The sequence below is a fragment of the Kogia breviceps genome, chromosome 9, assembly GCF_026419965.1.
Source record: "Kogia breviceps isolate mKogBre1 chromosome 9, mKogBre1 haplotype 1, whole genome shotgun sequence".
Lineage (NCBI taxonomy): Eukaryota > Metazoa > Chordata > Mammalia > Artiodactyla > Physeteridae > Kogia > Kogia breviceps.
In genome coordinates this window covers 23,701,569-23,713,092 of record NC_081318.1, presented here as the reverse complement: position 1 = coordinate 23,713,092, position 11,524 = coordinate 23,701,569, and positions in this window count along the sequence as shown.

The window sequence follows — 11,524 nt, the reverse complement described above, 5'->3', positions numbered from 1 at the left end:
CCACTCTACGCGGCTGCCCAGATTCAGCCCGTCTCTCCCATCCCCGGATCAGCCACAGGATACTGGGAGACGGAAGTGGAACTGCAGAGGACCTCCACCCTTTCCCGCCGTCCGGACCTTCCAGTTTCTCCTGGACCCTTCTAAGGAAGACCAGAAAAGAGCGCAGAGTATTATCAGCGGCCGGAGTTTTCTTCGCATCTTGTGTGGGCGCCTCTGCCTCTTGGCGAACGTAGGCACGGTCCTTTGAATCGCCTCCTACCGGCCAGCCGCAGACCTACCTTGCTAGGGCAAGACAGGCGGTGAGATTATCCATCTTTCTTTGCCTACTGCCCCCTTTGCCTGCTCAACACACTCCTTTAGACAGGAGGAAAACAGATTTCCCTTAGCCCTTACCTGCCACTATCTGAGGAAGGAACAAATAAGACTGCAGCCTCCTTAAGGAAAAGGGCCTTGTCTTCCCTTGCCTGGGGTACCCCATAACCAGGGAGTGGGGTTGAGCACACAGGTGCTCAAACTTCTTCATCTACTGACTAGCAAGCATACTTTTTCCTCTTTCATAATTGTTATGACTAGCAACAGTGATTGAGCACCTAGCAGAGTTGGCAAGTAAGAGTCCTTGCCCTCAGGCAATTTCTTTAAGGAGACAGAATAGATAGAAAATAAACAGTTGACAATTCTCATACTATATATATTTTTTTTTCACAAAAATCTGACAATCTGAGGGAGCAAATGGTAAACACTAAACGACTGTGGACTAAGATGCATTTTAAGGAGGCAGAGTTAAGGGTCAGACTTTTCAGCAACTATTTCACAAAGGAAATTGAATTTACGCCAATGGTAAGATCTTGGATTTTATCCTGCCTGGTACCTTTTCCTATACATGTACACATCCACTCCCCAGATTCGAGATCAAAACAATTTCTCTGACAGCTCAGCCACACGTGAATGCCATTATAGACAATTATTTTTGCTACACACTGAATGTGTTTCCTCAAAAGTCATATATTCAGGCCACTGTCACCTTCTGAGATGGCCCACACTCTGTCTGTGGAGTGTGTTTCTCTCTAAATAAATCCACTTCTAAAAAAAAAAGTCATATATTGAAACCTAATCCCTAATGTGATGGTATTTGGAGGTGGAACCTTTGGGAGGTGATTAGGTCATGAGGGTGGAGCCCTCATGAATGGGATCAGTGTCCTTATTAAAGAGACCCCAGAGAGTTCCCTCACTCCTTCCACCATGAAAGGACACAGTGCCTATGAACCAGGAAGTGAGCTCTCACTAGACATCAAATCTGCCAGTGCCTTGATCTTGGACTTAGCTGCCAGACTGTGAGGAAAAAATGCCTGTTGTTTCAGCCACCCAGTCTAAGGTATTTTTATTATAGCAGCCTGAATGGACTAAGAAAATTTTGTATAGCAAGATTATTACCATGTTCCTGCAGGTATCGCAAAGAGGCAAGGGCAGACTAATCTGAATTGTATGCAGTGATGAAGTCATTTTTCTGGTCCCTATTTGTGAACTGATCATTCTAGACACAGAAAGAGCCAAAACACAGGTTTATGACTGTAAACAGGAGAGGAAGTATATCAAAGAGGACTGGGACTGGCAGTTAGGTGGGCCTTGGTCCAAATCTGTGCTTCTTACATATATTATATATAATTCTTATATATATGACATTATATATAATTCTTATATAATTACCCAAGTCACAATCTCTCTCTGAGCCTCAGTTTCCTCATCTTTCAAATGGAGTTACAATATGTATCTCATAAGGTTGCTTTGCCATTAGTGAGATAACACAGGTAAACTTCCTGGCTCACGGTAGGCTCTTTTTTTTTTTTTTTTTTTTTGCGATACGCGGGCCTCTCACTGTTGTGGCCTCTCCCGTTGCGGAGCACAGGCTCCAGACGCGCAGGCTCAGCGGCCATGGCTCACGGGCCCAGCCGCTCCACGGCATGTGGGATCTTCCCGGACCGGGGCACGAACCCGTGTCCCCTGCATCAGCAGGCGGATTCTCAACCACTGCGCCACCAGGGAAGCCCACAGTAGGCTCTTAATAAACAGAAGTAATGATTATTTTAAGCTAAGTAAGCTGTGGCTAAGTTCTGCGCTTTTGACCCACAACTAAATGCAATATATTATAATTTCTATTACATATTCATTCAATAAATGCTTATTGGGCACCTCCTATGTGCCAACTGGGAGTGCATGGTGAACAAGATGGTCATTGTCTCTGCTGCCATGGGCCTTAACGTCCCCTGGGGCAGACAGACAAACAGGCAGTGAGAGTACAATGTGAAAAGGACTCTGACAGGGGAGGACCCCTCTCCACACAGCCCAGACTCCTGGGCAACACACAGAACATAGCCAGTTGTTCTGGGAAAGAAATGAGTCAGGGTCCACTTCAAAGGTCCCTGGAGGTAGGCAGAATATGAGAAATAAATGACACACACATACATGGTGAGTGGGTCCCAGCAGTGACTGAGACCTGGTCTCACTTACAGAGTGGCTCTGTCTTTTCTCCAGAGTTTGTTGGCTACAAATGAGATTTACCAGCAAACTATTCATTAAAACAATCACATAACCTGAGGGCCTCAGTGTGTCATATGAAGGGATTTTACCTGTAGTAATTTCTAGACCGTGGTTCTCAGGACATTTGTGATGTCTGGGGACATTTCTGAATGTCATAACTAAGGGGGGGAGGGAGTATATTACTGGTGTCTGGTGAGTAGAGGCCAGAGATGCTGCTAAACTCCTACAGTGCATGGGACGGCCGTTCACAACAAAGAATTATCCAGTCCCAATGTCAGTAGTTGATATTGAGAGACTGTGGTCCAGAGGAACTATTTGAAGAAATGGGAACTAAAGAAAAACTACTTAATTTTCCTAAAGCCACAGGACAATGGACTGTTTTGGTTTTTTGTACGTGAAAGAGTTATGTATCCTCATGGGGCCTCCTCATCTGAGAAATGAGAGTATTGGATTTGATCTTGTAGAAAGTCCTTTCCAGTTTGAAAGTTTATGAATCAACTACATTTATAGGATTAGGATGCAATTAACATGGGACTATAAGATTGAGGGATGGTGGTCAGTCCAAGTGCTAGTGTGTCTGCATTTCTTTACCTTCCAGACTTCCTGAAGTCAGGTGCATAGTCCATTCATCAAAAACATATGGAATGAGGGCTTCCCTGGTGGAGCAGTGGTTAAGAATCCTCCTGCCCTTCCCTTGTGGTGCAGTGGTTAAGAATCCGCCTGCCAATACAGGAGACACAGGTTCGAGCCCTGGTCCGGGAAGATCCCACATGCCGCGGAGCAACTAAGCCCGTGCGCCACAACTACTGAGCCTGCGCTCTAGAGCCCGCGAGCCCCAACTACTGAGCCTCTGTGCCACAACTACTGAAGCCCACACGCCTAGAGCCCGTGCTCCCAACAAGAGAAGCCACCATAATGAGAAGCCTGAGCACAGCGACGAAGTGTAGCCCCCGCTCACCGCAACTAGATGAAGCCCACGCACAGCAATGAAGACCCAACGCAGCCAAAAATAAATAAAATTAATTTTTTAAAGTTACATTTTAAAAAATGTATGGAACGAGGGATTTCCCTGGCGGTCCAGTGGTTAAGACTTTGCCTTCCAATGCAGGGGGTGCGGGTTCAATCCCTGGTCGATCCCACATACCTCACAGTCAAAAAACGAAAACATAAACAGAAGCAATATTGTAACAAGTTCAATAAAGACTTTAAAAAATGGTCCACATAAAAAAAAATATTTTAAAAAAATGTATGGAATGTGACTTCCCTGGCGGTTCTGTGGTAAGACTCTGTGCTTCCACTACAAGGGGCATGAGTTCAATCCCTGGTCAGGGAACTAAGATCCCACATGGCAGTGCGGTGCGGCCAAAAAATGAAAAATAAAAAATGTATGGAACACCTTTGGGCAAGGTGCTGTGTTTGGGTGTTAGAGGGGTGCAAAGAGGAATTAGATACAGCTCTTGCTCTAGAGTTACCTACAATGTAGGAGGGGGGAAAAAGCAAGGATAACTCTAAGACCAAATCAAAGACCAAAGTTAATTGAGAATATATGCATCAGACACTAGGATAGACACTTGGCATACTTTTCTCATTAATCCTACTTCCCATTATTTATTATTTTTCAGGCAGGGAAACTGAGGCTCAGGCAGGGTAAACAGCTTGTCCACAGGCAGAGAGCAATGATTGGTGGGGCCCAGGAAAGGCCCTGGGCCTGTTTCCTCCAACACCTGAGCCTTTAAATATCTTCCTAGTAACTCTCATCTTCTCTTCTCTAGTACAGAACCTGACACCATCAGCAGAGAATCTAATACAAGGTAGATAGCCCATCGCGGGGGACTTCCAAAGATAGTTCAGATTATTTTGTGATTCAGATTTTGATCTAAGTATCACTTGAAATAAGTGGAGTTTAGCTCGGAAATATTTTTATTGTGCATTCCAGTTATTATAACAAAGTTTCTGCAGTTGATAGAGCAAAGTTCCTTGCCAACAATTGTTCCTCAAGATCTGATGGTGGTGGGCTTCCCTGGTGGCGCAGTGGTTGAGAGTCCGCCTGCCGATGCAGGGGACACGGGTTCGTGCTCCGGTCTGGGAGGATCCCACATGCCATGGAGCGACTGGGCCCGTGAGCCATGGCTGCTGCGCGTCCGGAGCCTGTGCTCCGCAACGGGAGAGGCCACAACAGTGAGAGGCCCGCGTACCACAAAAAGATCTGATGGTGGGAAGAAAGTGGACTGACCTTTTAGAAGCAAATATGAATATCTCCAACCCATAAAAGGATAACTTAGGCCAAAAGGTAGCTATCATAATAACTTCTACTTGCACTTTTAACATTTGTAAAGTGTGCATTGATTTGTTCAACGGATAATTATGGAGCACTTGACGTGTATAATAGTGTGCTAGGCACATTAGGGCACACAAAGGAATCTAGCCTCTGGAAAATGAAATATTAAAAGCTAAATAACAGGGCTTCCCTGGTGGCGCAGTGGTTGAGAATCCGCCTGCCGATGCAGGGGACACGGGTTCGTGCCCTGGTCCGGGAAGATCCCACATGCCGCGGAGCAACTAAGCCCGTGAGCCATGGCCGCTGGGCCTGCGTGTCCGGAGCCTGTGCTCCGCAACGGGAGAGGCCACAACAGTGAGAGGCCCGTGTACCGCAAAAAAAAAAAAAATAAAATAAAAAAAAATAAAAAATAAAAAATAAAAAAAATAAAAAAAAATAAAAGCTAAATAACAATATAAAGTAATGGTTCCCAGCTGGGGGACAATTTTGCCCCCAGGGTTCATTTTGAGATGTCTGAAGACATTTTTTGGTTAGGGATGCTCCTGCATGTTCTGAAACGATACTTTTGCAATTGGTTTTTTCGGATGTCACAACCAGAGGGGTACTGCGGGCATCTAGAGGGTAGGGACCAGGGATGCTGCTGAAATCCTAAAATGCACAGGCTAACCCCTTACAACAAAGAATTATCCAGCTCAAAATGTCAATTTGCACTGAGGTTGAGAATTCCCAATATAAAGCAATTACGTTCTCGTTGGTAATGCCAACTATGTTTATAGAAGTTGCAAGAAGAGACCCAATGCTATAGCTGGAGTAATCAGGGACAATTTCACAGAGGAAAAAGGACCTGCCTGGGTCTCTGAAGGAGTTAGGATTTAGGAAGGGAGGGGGCCTAGAGGGGACATTCCTAGGAGGGAATATTGCATGGGCGAACGTGCTGAGGTGAGGTGAACTAGGAGGTTTCTAGAACAGTGAACAGGCCATCCTGGATGGAGCATTATCTCCACTCCACAGTCTGTGGGTTGGGTCAGGCTGGTGGTGTCACATCTCCAGGTGACAGATGAGGAAACCAAAGCACAGAAGGCTTGAGAGCAGATCCTGTGATGGTCTCTGAGCTGGAGAAGAAGCCAGTCCTCCTGTTGCCCAGGCCCTGGGCTTTCTCCAGCATAGTCCCCCTCATCTGAGCCACGGTCCCACCCTGGACCGGTAACTGCCATGAGACACATCACCCAAACAAAAGCTTCCTTCTGTCCTGAACCCAGCTGTCCTACTCTGGAAGATCACTATTTCTTTATTTGAAAGGACACCCTATAGAAATCTAAACACACACACACACTCACACACTTCTAAAGCCAGAAATGGAGAGAAAGGCTGGTAGGAAATGGAATCAAGTCCTAAAGAACACAAATTCAAAATTAATAGTCAATCAACAGACTAGCTGGGGGAAGAGCAGCCAGTTGCTCAATAAGAAACAGAGCAGCTTCTGGCTGGCTGTGGTGCTGTCACATGGTCACCGTGCCCAGGAGAGGGGGGGCAGGGGAGCGGGGACAGGTAGGTCTTAGGTAGGCCTTCAGAGCAGATGAAATGGGGAGAAAAATCTCACCTGGTGGAGGGAAAGGGAGAACCAGGAGTTTCCCACTCAAGACATTCTGAGGAGTCTAGACCAAGGTGCTGTGAGGACAAAGGCTGATGCTGATCTAAGGAGGGAGGGTCCAGGGTCCTGGGGAACCATCCCAAACCCCCATTCCCGAGTCTGTTCTGACCACCTGGAGTCTTTCCTCTCCAGTGTACATTTAGGGAAGAAAAGACCCGGAGGCAAATCATCTGGGAACGGGGTCAGAAAAGGGTGAAAAGGAGAACAAAGGGCAGGTGTTCTAGGCTAGTTGAGAGGATGCGGGGCCTGGGACTTGGGGAAAGCACCAAGTGGATTTCCAGGGGCAGCTGCAGGCTTCACAGAGTTAAGGAATCATTCACCTGTGCCCTAAACATTGAGGAGGAGGGGGGTGAGGTCAGGGGAGAAGGGCCACCCTGGACATTAGATGAGACGTCCTGCGGGAGGCAGAGCCCGAAACCTGCGTCTCACTCTCACACCTGCCGGCCATCCACATCCAAGGATGGGGTCCATGGGAGGAAGCGGGACCCCGGTGCCGGCCTCATGACTCTTCTCCCTCACCCGTCTTTATCCCAGCCTTGGCCTCCAGGGCTTAAATAGATTGATAGCTTTGCCATGTGTCACCCAGTTATTGATTGCTTTTGCATCTCCAGTGAGGACGAGGTTCTGGTCATGCAGGGTTGGTGCATGGGTGAGCGTGGAGCATGGATTGGGGTGGTGGGTGGAGATCACTGGTCCAGGAAACATCTATGCCAAGACCACAGCAACTCCCTGTGCCCACGCCCACAGCATCCTCTGCACTGGATCCCCACGGAGATGCCCTTCCCCTCACCCCCAGGGGCACAGGTGGCACCAAAATCCTGTCTTTGAGAACAGTCTGTCCACCCTCCCACGCTTTTAGTTCCAACCATTTCCCAGCCTGGCTGCATAAGAAAAATGTAAGCAATGTGCAGACTGCACTCTTCTCTTGCTGGGAGGCCCTGACATTATCACAGCCACAACAAACCCCGGCCTTCACCCCAACCCACTCCTGCCTCTCGCCCGGGGCTTGAGCAAAGGGACGCAGGGCACTGGTGGGGCCAGCTGGGGCCCAAGGTATCAGGACAGGCCCCCCACCCTGGTCACTGCATGGTGTGGCCTAGGGAGTGGCTACTGTGGGTGCTCCTTGGTCCCCAGGGTGCCCCGAGGGAACTGAAGGCGGGAAGGGGATGATGTGCCCATCCAGGGAGGGGGGGTCATTGGGGATCAACTTTCCCAAGTTTGGAAAGAGCTCCCCTCCCTGCCTGCCAGCCAGCCCCTGCCTCTTGCCTCCTGCCAGGTCACAGAGGGCAGTGGAGGGAAATGAACGGGGCCTCCACCTCCTCCTTGGACTGAAGGCCTGGATGTTGGGAGGCGGGGAGACAAGGGGGAGGGCCCAGTCACAGGAGTGGTAGCCCCATGCCCACCTCACCTCCCCAAGCCTCCCTCCACCCCCAGGCATAGCCTCCCACTTGCCTAATCCGTCCAAGGGTACCACTGGGAGTGTCACCTCCCCACCCTGCTCCCAGGCCTTGAGACCCTGCTGGCTCCCACAGGCTGTTCTCCCTCCTGCCCCACCCACTCACTCTGTGACACTATGAGGGGATCCTTGGAGAGGAATCATCCGCTCTCCTGTTTCCACCCCTGCCCCCAAGTCCTCCAGTTCCGACCCCAACTCCGTCCTCAGGGTGAGGGCTGCCCAGGCTCCCTGCTGGAGATTTGGGCCTCTTGGCAAATCCCCGGGGGCCCCTTGCAGGCTTCAGCCTCACCTGGTTACCTGCAGGCAGGCCCTGTACCCACAGCACTGGCTTCCCCTCCCTTAGGTGCAGCTGGACCTCATCCCAGAGCCGCTGTGGGAGGCTAAGGCACCAAAGTACCAGAAAGGGCAACTTGGGGGTGAGGTGGGGAGGCAACAGTTCTCCCCTTCAAAGGTACAGAGGTGGGCCTGAGGACCCCAGGCCAGGGTGAGATCGTGCTGGGATGCCCTAGGCTCCTTCTCCCTACGTGCACTGAAGAAAGGAAAAAGGGCGTTATATCTGCAGTCCTAAAATGCTGGGAGATACTACCCTGTTTAGCTTCCAGCTGACGAAAAGAACTCTCCCAAGACTGAGAGCATATTTAGGAAGTGGTTCGGAAAGCTTACATCACCACTGACCTGCAGCCTAGAAACCTGAGCCAGCTGGGGGAGGGACCTTGCAGCGGGGTGTGTGTGACAAGACCACCGAGCTCACTGGCAGTTCTGCCATTGCCTCCCTAGCGTGGGGCTGGCATGGGGAGTGAGTTCCTGGCACCCGGCCCCAGCCCTGGGCAGTGTGTCCCTAACATCGCGAGCAGGTGGGAGCTGCTGCGGCCACGCTGAACCGGGGCCTCTCTGCACGGGTGTGTCCACTCCCCGGCGCATCACACCTTGGCTTCTGCTTCCGGTTAATTCATCATTTGTTTTTCTGAAGCTTGATTGTCATTGTGACGGAAGATATTAAACAAAAGGTGAGGTAACTAAAGAAGTAAGTTACTTGAAAGAGCTTTGACAAATGTCAAGAGCTGCACATACACGTTATTATTCTTAGTGCTTCCAACAATCAAGGAGTGTCGAAAGTCCTTGCCAGACTCGGAGGGATCTGAGAGGTCATCTGATCCAGCTCTTTCATTTTGCAGATGAAAAACGTGAGGCTCAGCGACGTGGTCTTCCCAAGACCACATGGAGGGGTGCAGCCAGATCTAGTGTCCTGGCAGGAGCTAACTGTCCACTGAGCATCCAACTCTATGCTATACTCAACTTATATTAACTCATTCCACACAACAAACTATCAGGTAGAAATATTAATTTTATAGATGAGGAAACTGGCTGAGGAAGGGTTTTTTTAAAATAAATTTATTTATTTTTGGCTGTGTTGGGTCTTCATTGCTGTGTGCGGTCTTCATTGCTGCGCGCGGGCTTTTCTCTAGTTGCGGTGAGCGGGGACTACTCTTCGTTGCAGTGCGCGGGCTTCTCATTGCGGTGGCTTGTCTTGTTGTCAAGCACAGGCTCTAGGTGCTCAGGCTTCATTAGTTGTGGCGCACGGGCTTAGTTGCTCCATGGCATGTGGGGTCTTCCCGGACCAGGGATTGAACCCGTGTCGCCTGCATTGGCAGGCGGATTCTTAACCACTGCACCATCAGGGAAGCCCCCGCATTACTTTATGCTGCTCCTTTGTAGCCAGGTGTAGCCCTGCCACCCCTGGTCCCTGGCAGCCCCTAATCTTCTGTTTCTATAACTTTGCTTTTTCCAGAGTGTCCTATAAGTGGAATCATACGATATGTAGCCCTTCAAGTCTGACCTTTTTCACTTAGCATAATGCAGTTGAGATTCATCCAGACTGTTACCTATATCAGTAGTTCCTTCAACCACAGGTTGTTAATCCACTTATCATCTGAAGGACGTTTGGCAGTTATGAATAAAACCTCTAAAAACATTCACGGGCTTCCCTGGTGGCGCAGTGGTTGAGAGTCCGCCTGCCGATGCAGGGGACACGCGTTCGTGCCCTGGTCCGGGAGGATCCCACATGCCGCGGAGCGGCTGGGCCCGTGAGCCATGGCCGCTGAGCCTGCGCGTCCGGAGCCTGTGCTCCGCAACGGGAGAGGCCACAACGGTGAGAGGCCCGCGTACCGCAAAAAAAAAAAAAAAAAAAGAAAAACCCCCCACTAAAAAAAAAAAAAAAACAAAACATTCACGGGCAGTCGGCCCTCTGTATTCAACCAATGGTAAATAGCTTGGTTGGAAAAAAAAAAAAACTCCAGAAAGTTCCCAAAAGCAAAACTTGAATTTGCCATGTGGAGTCTATTTACATGGCATTTACATTGTATTTATAACTATTTACATTGTATTCCGCAACATAAGTAATCTAGAGATGATTTAAAGTATATGGGAGGATGTGCTTTAGGTTACATGTAAATACTACGCCATTTTACATAAGGGATTTGAGCATCTGTGGATTTGGGTATCTGCTGAGGGTCCTGGAACCAATGCCCTGAGGATACTGAGGGACGAGGGTTACAGGTTTTTATGTAAACATAAGGTTTCATATCTTTTGGGCAAATAGGAGTGGGATACACAGCGAGTGTTGTTTAATTTTATAAGAAACTGCTAAACTGTTTTCCAAAGTAGCCATACCATTTTGCATCCGCCGTTCTAGTTGCTTTGTATCCTTGCCAATATTTGGTATGGTCAGGGGTTTTTGCTTGCTCTTTTTGCATTCTAATAAGTATGTATGAAGAGGGTTTTAAAATTTGCTTAAAATCATACGTATAGTGAGCGGCAGAGCTGATGTTTAATTGTAATCTGTCTCCAAAATCCATTCCCCTTCCTCTACACATACTGCTCCTTAAATAATCCAGTTCCTCTACCTTGACTCAGAGCAAGCAGCTGGTAAACCCACTGCCAGTCAGAATAGCCTAGGTCACACTGCAGTAAGAATAACAACAAAACCCAAACCCCAGTGACTTCAAATAACAAAGGTTTCTTTCTCATTTATTCTGCATATCCTCTCTGGGTCAGATGGGACCTCTACTCCATGCTCTCCTCACTCCAAACTCAGGCTGATGGAGCAGCCACTAGCCGGAGCTTTACCACTTGCTCTGCAGAGGGGAAGAGAGCTCGGAAGGGTTCACAGAGATGATTAAATGCTTCAGCCTGGAAGTGATACCATCACTTCCACTTCCACCAGATTGGCCATACCTAGTCTATGGCCACCCCCAATCACTAGGGACCAGGGACCAAGCAATGCCATCCTAGCATGTGGCCAGAAGGCAGAGAAGAGGAAAAATTTGGTGAACAGCTTTAATACCTGCTATATGTATTGTAGATAACTGTTGATCATTCAGAAGATGCAAGGTAATGCTAAATGAAAAGGGGTTCATATAAAGCATCGCATTATTCTAAAGGTTAGTCTTATCCAAGATTTTCAACATGCTTTTCACAGTTGCCTCAGAAAGCCATGGCTGGGTGCAGAGGCCCTGCCACTACAGAGGCAGGCCCTCCTGCTAATATTTTCCCTGGATTCAGGAAGAGCCCACATGGCTTATAAACATAGTTTCCATTAAGGCCC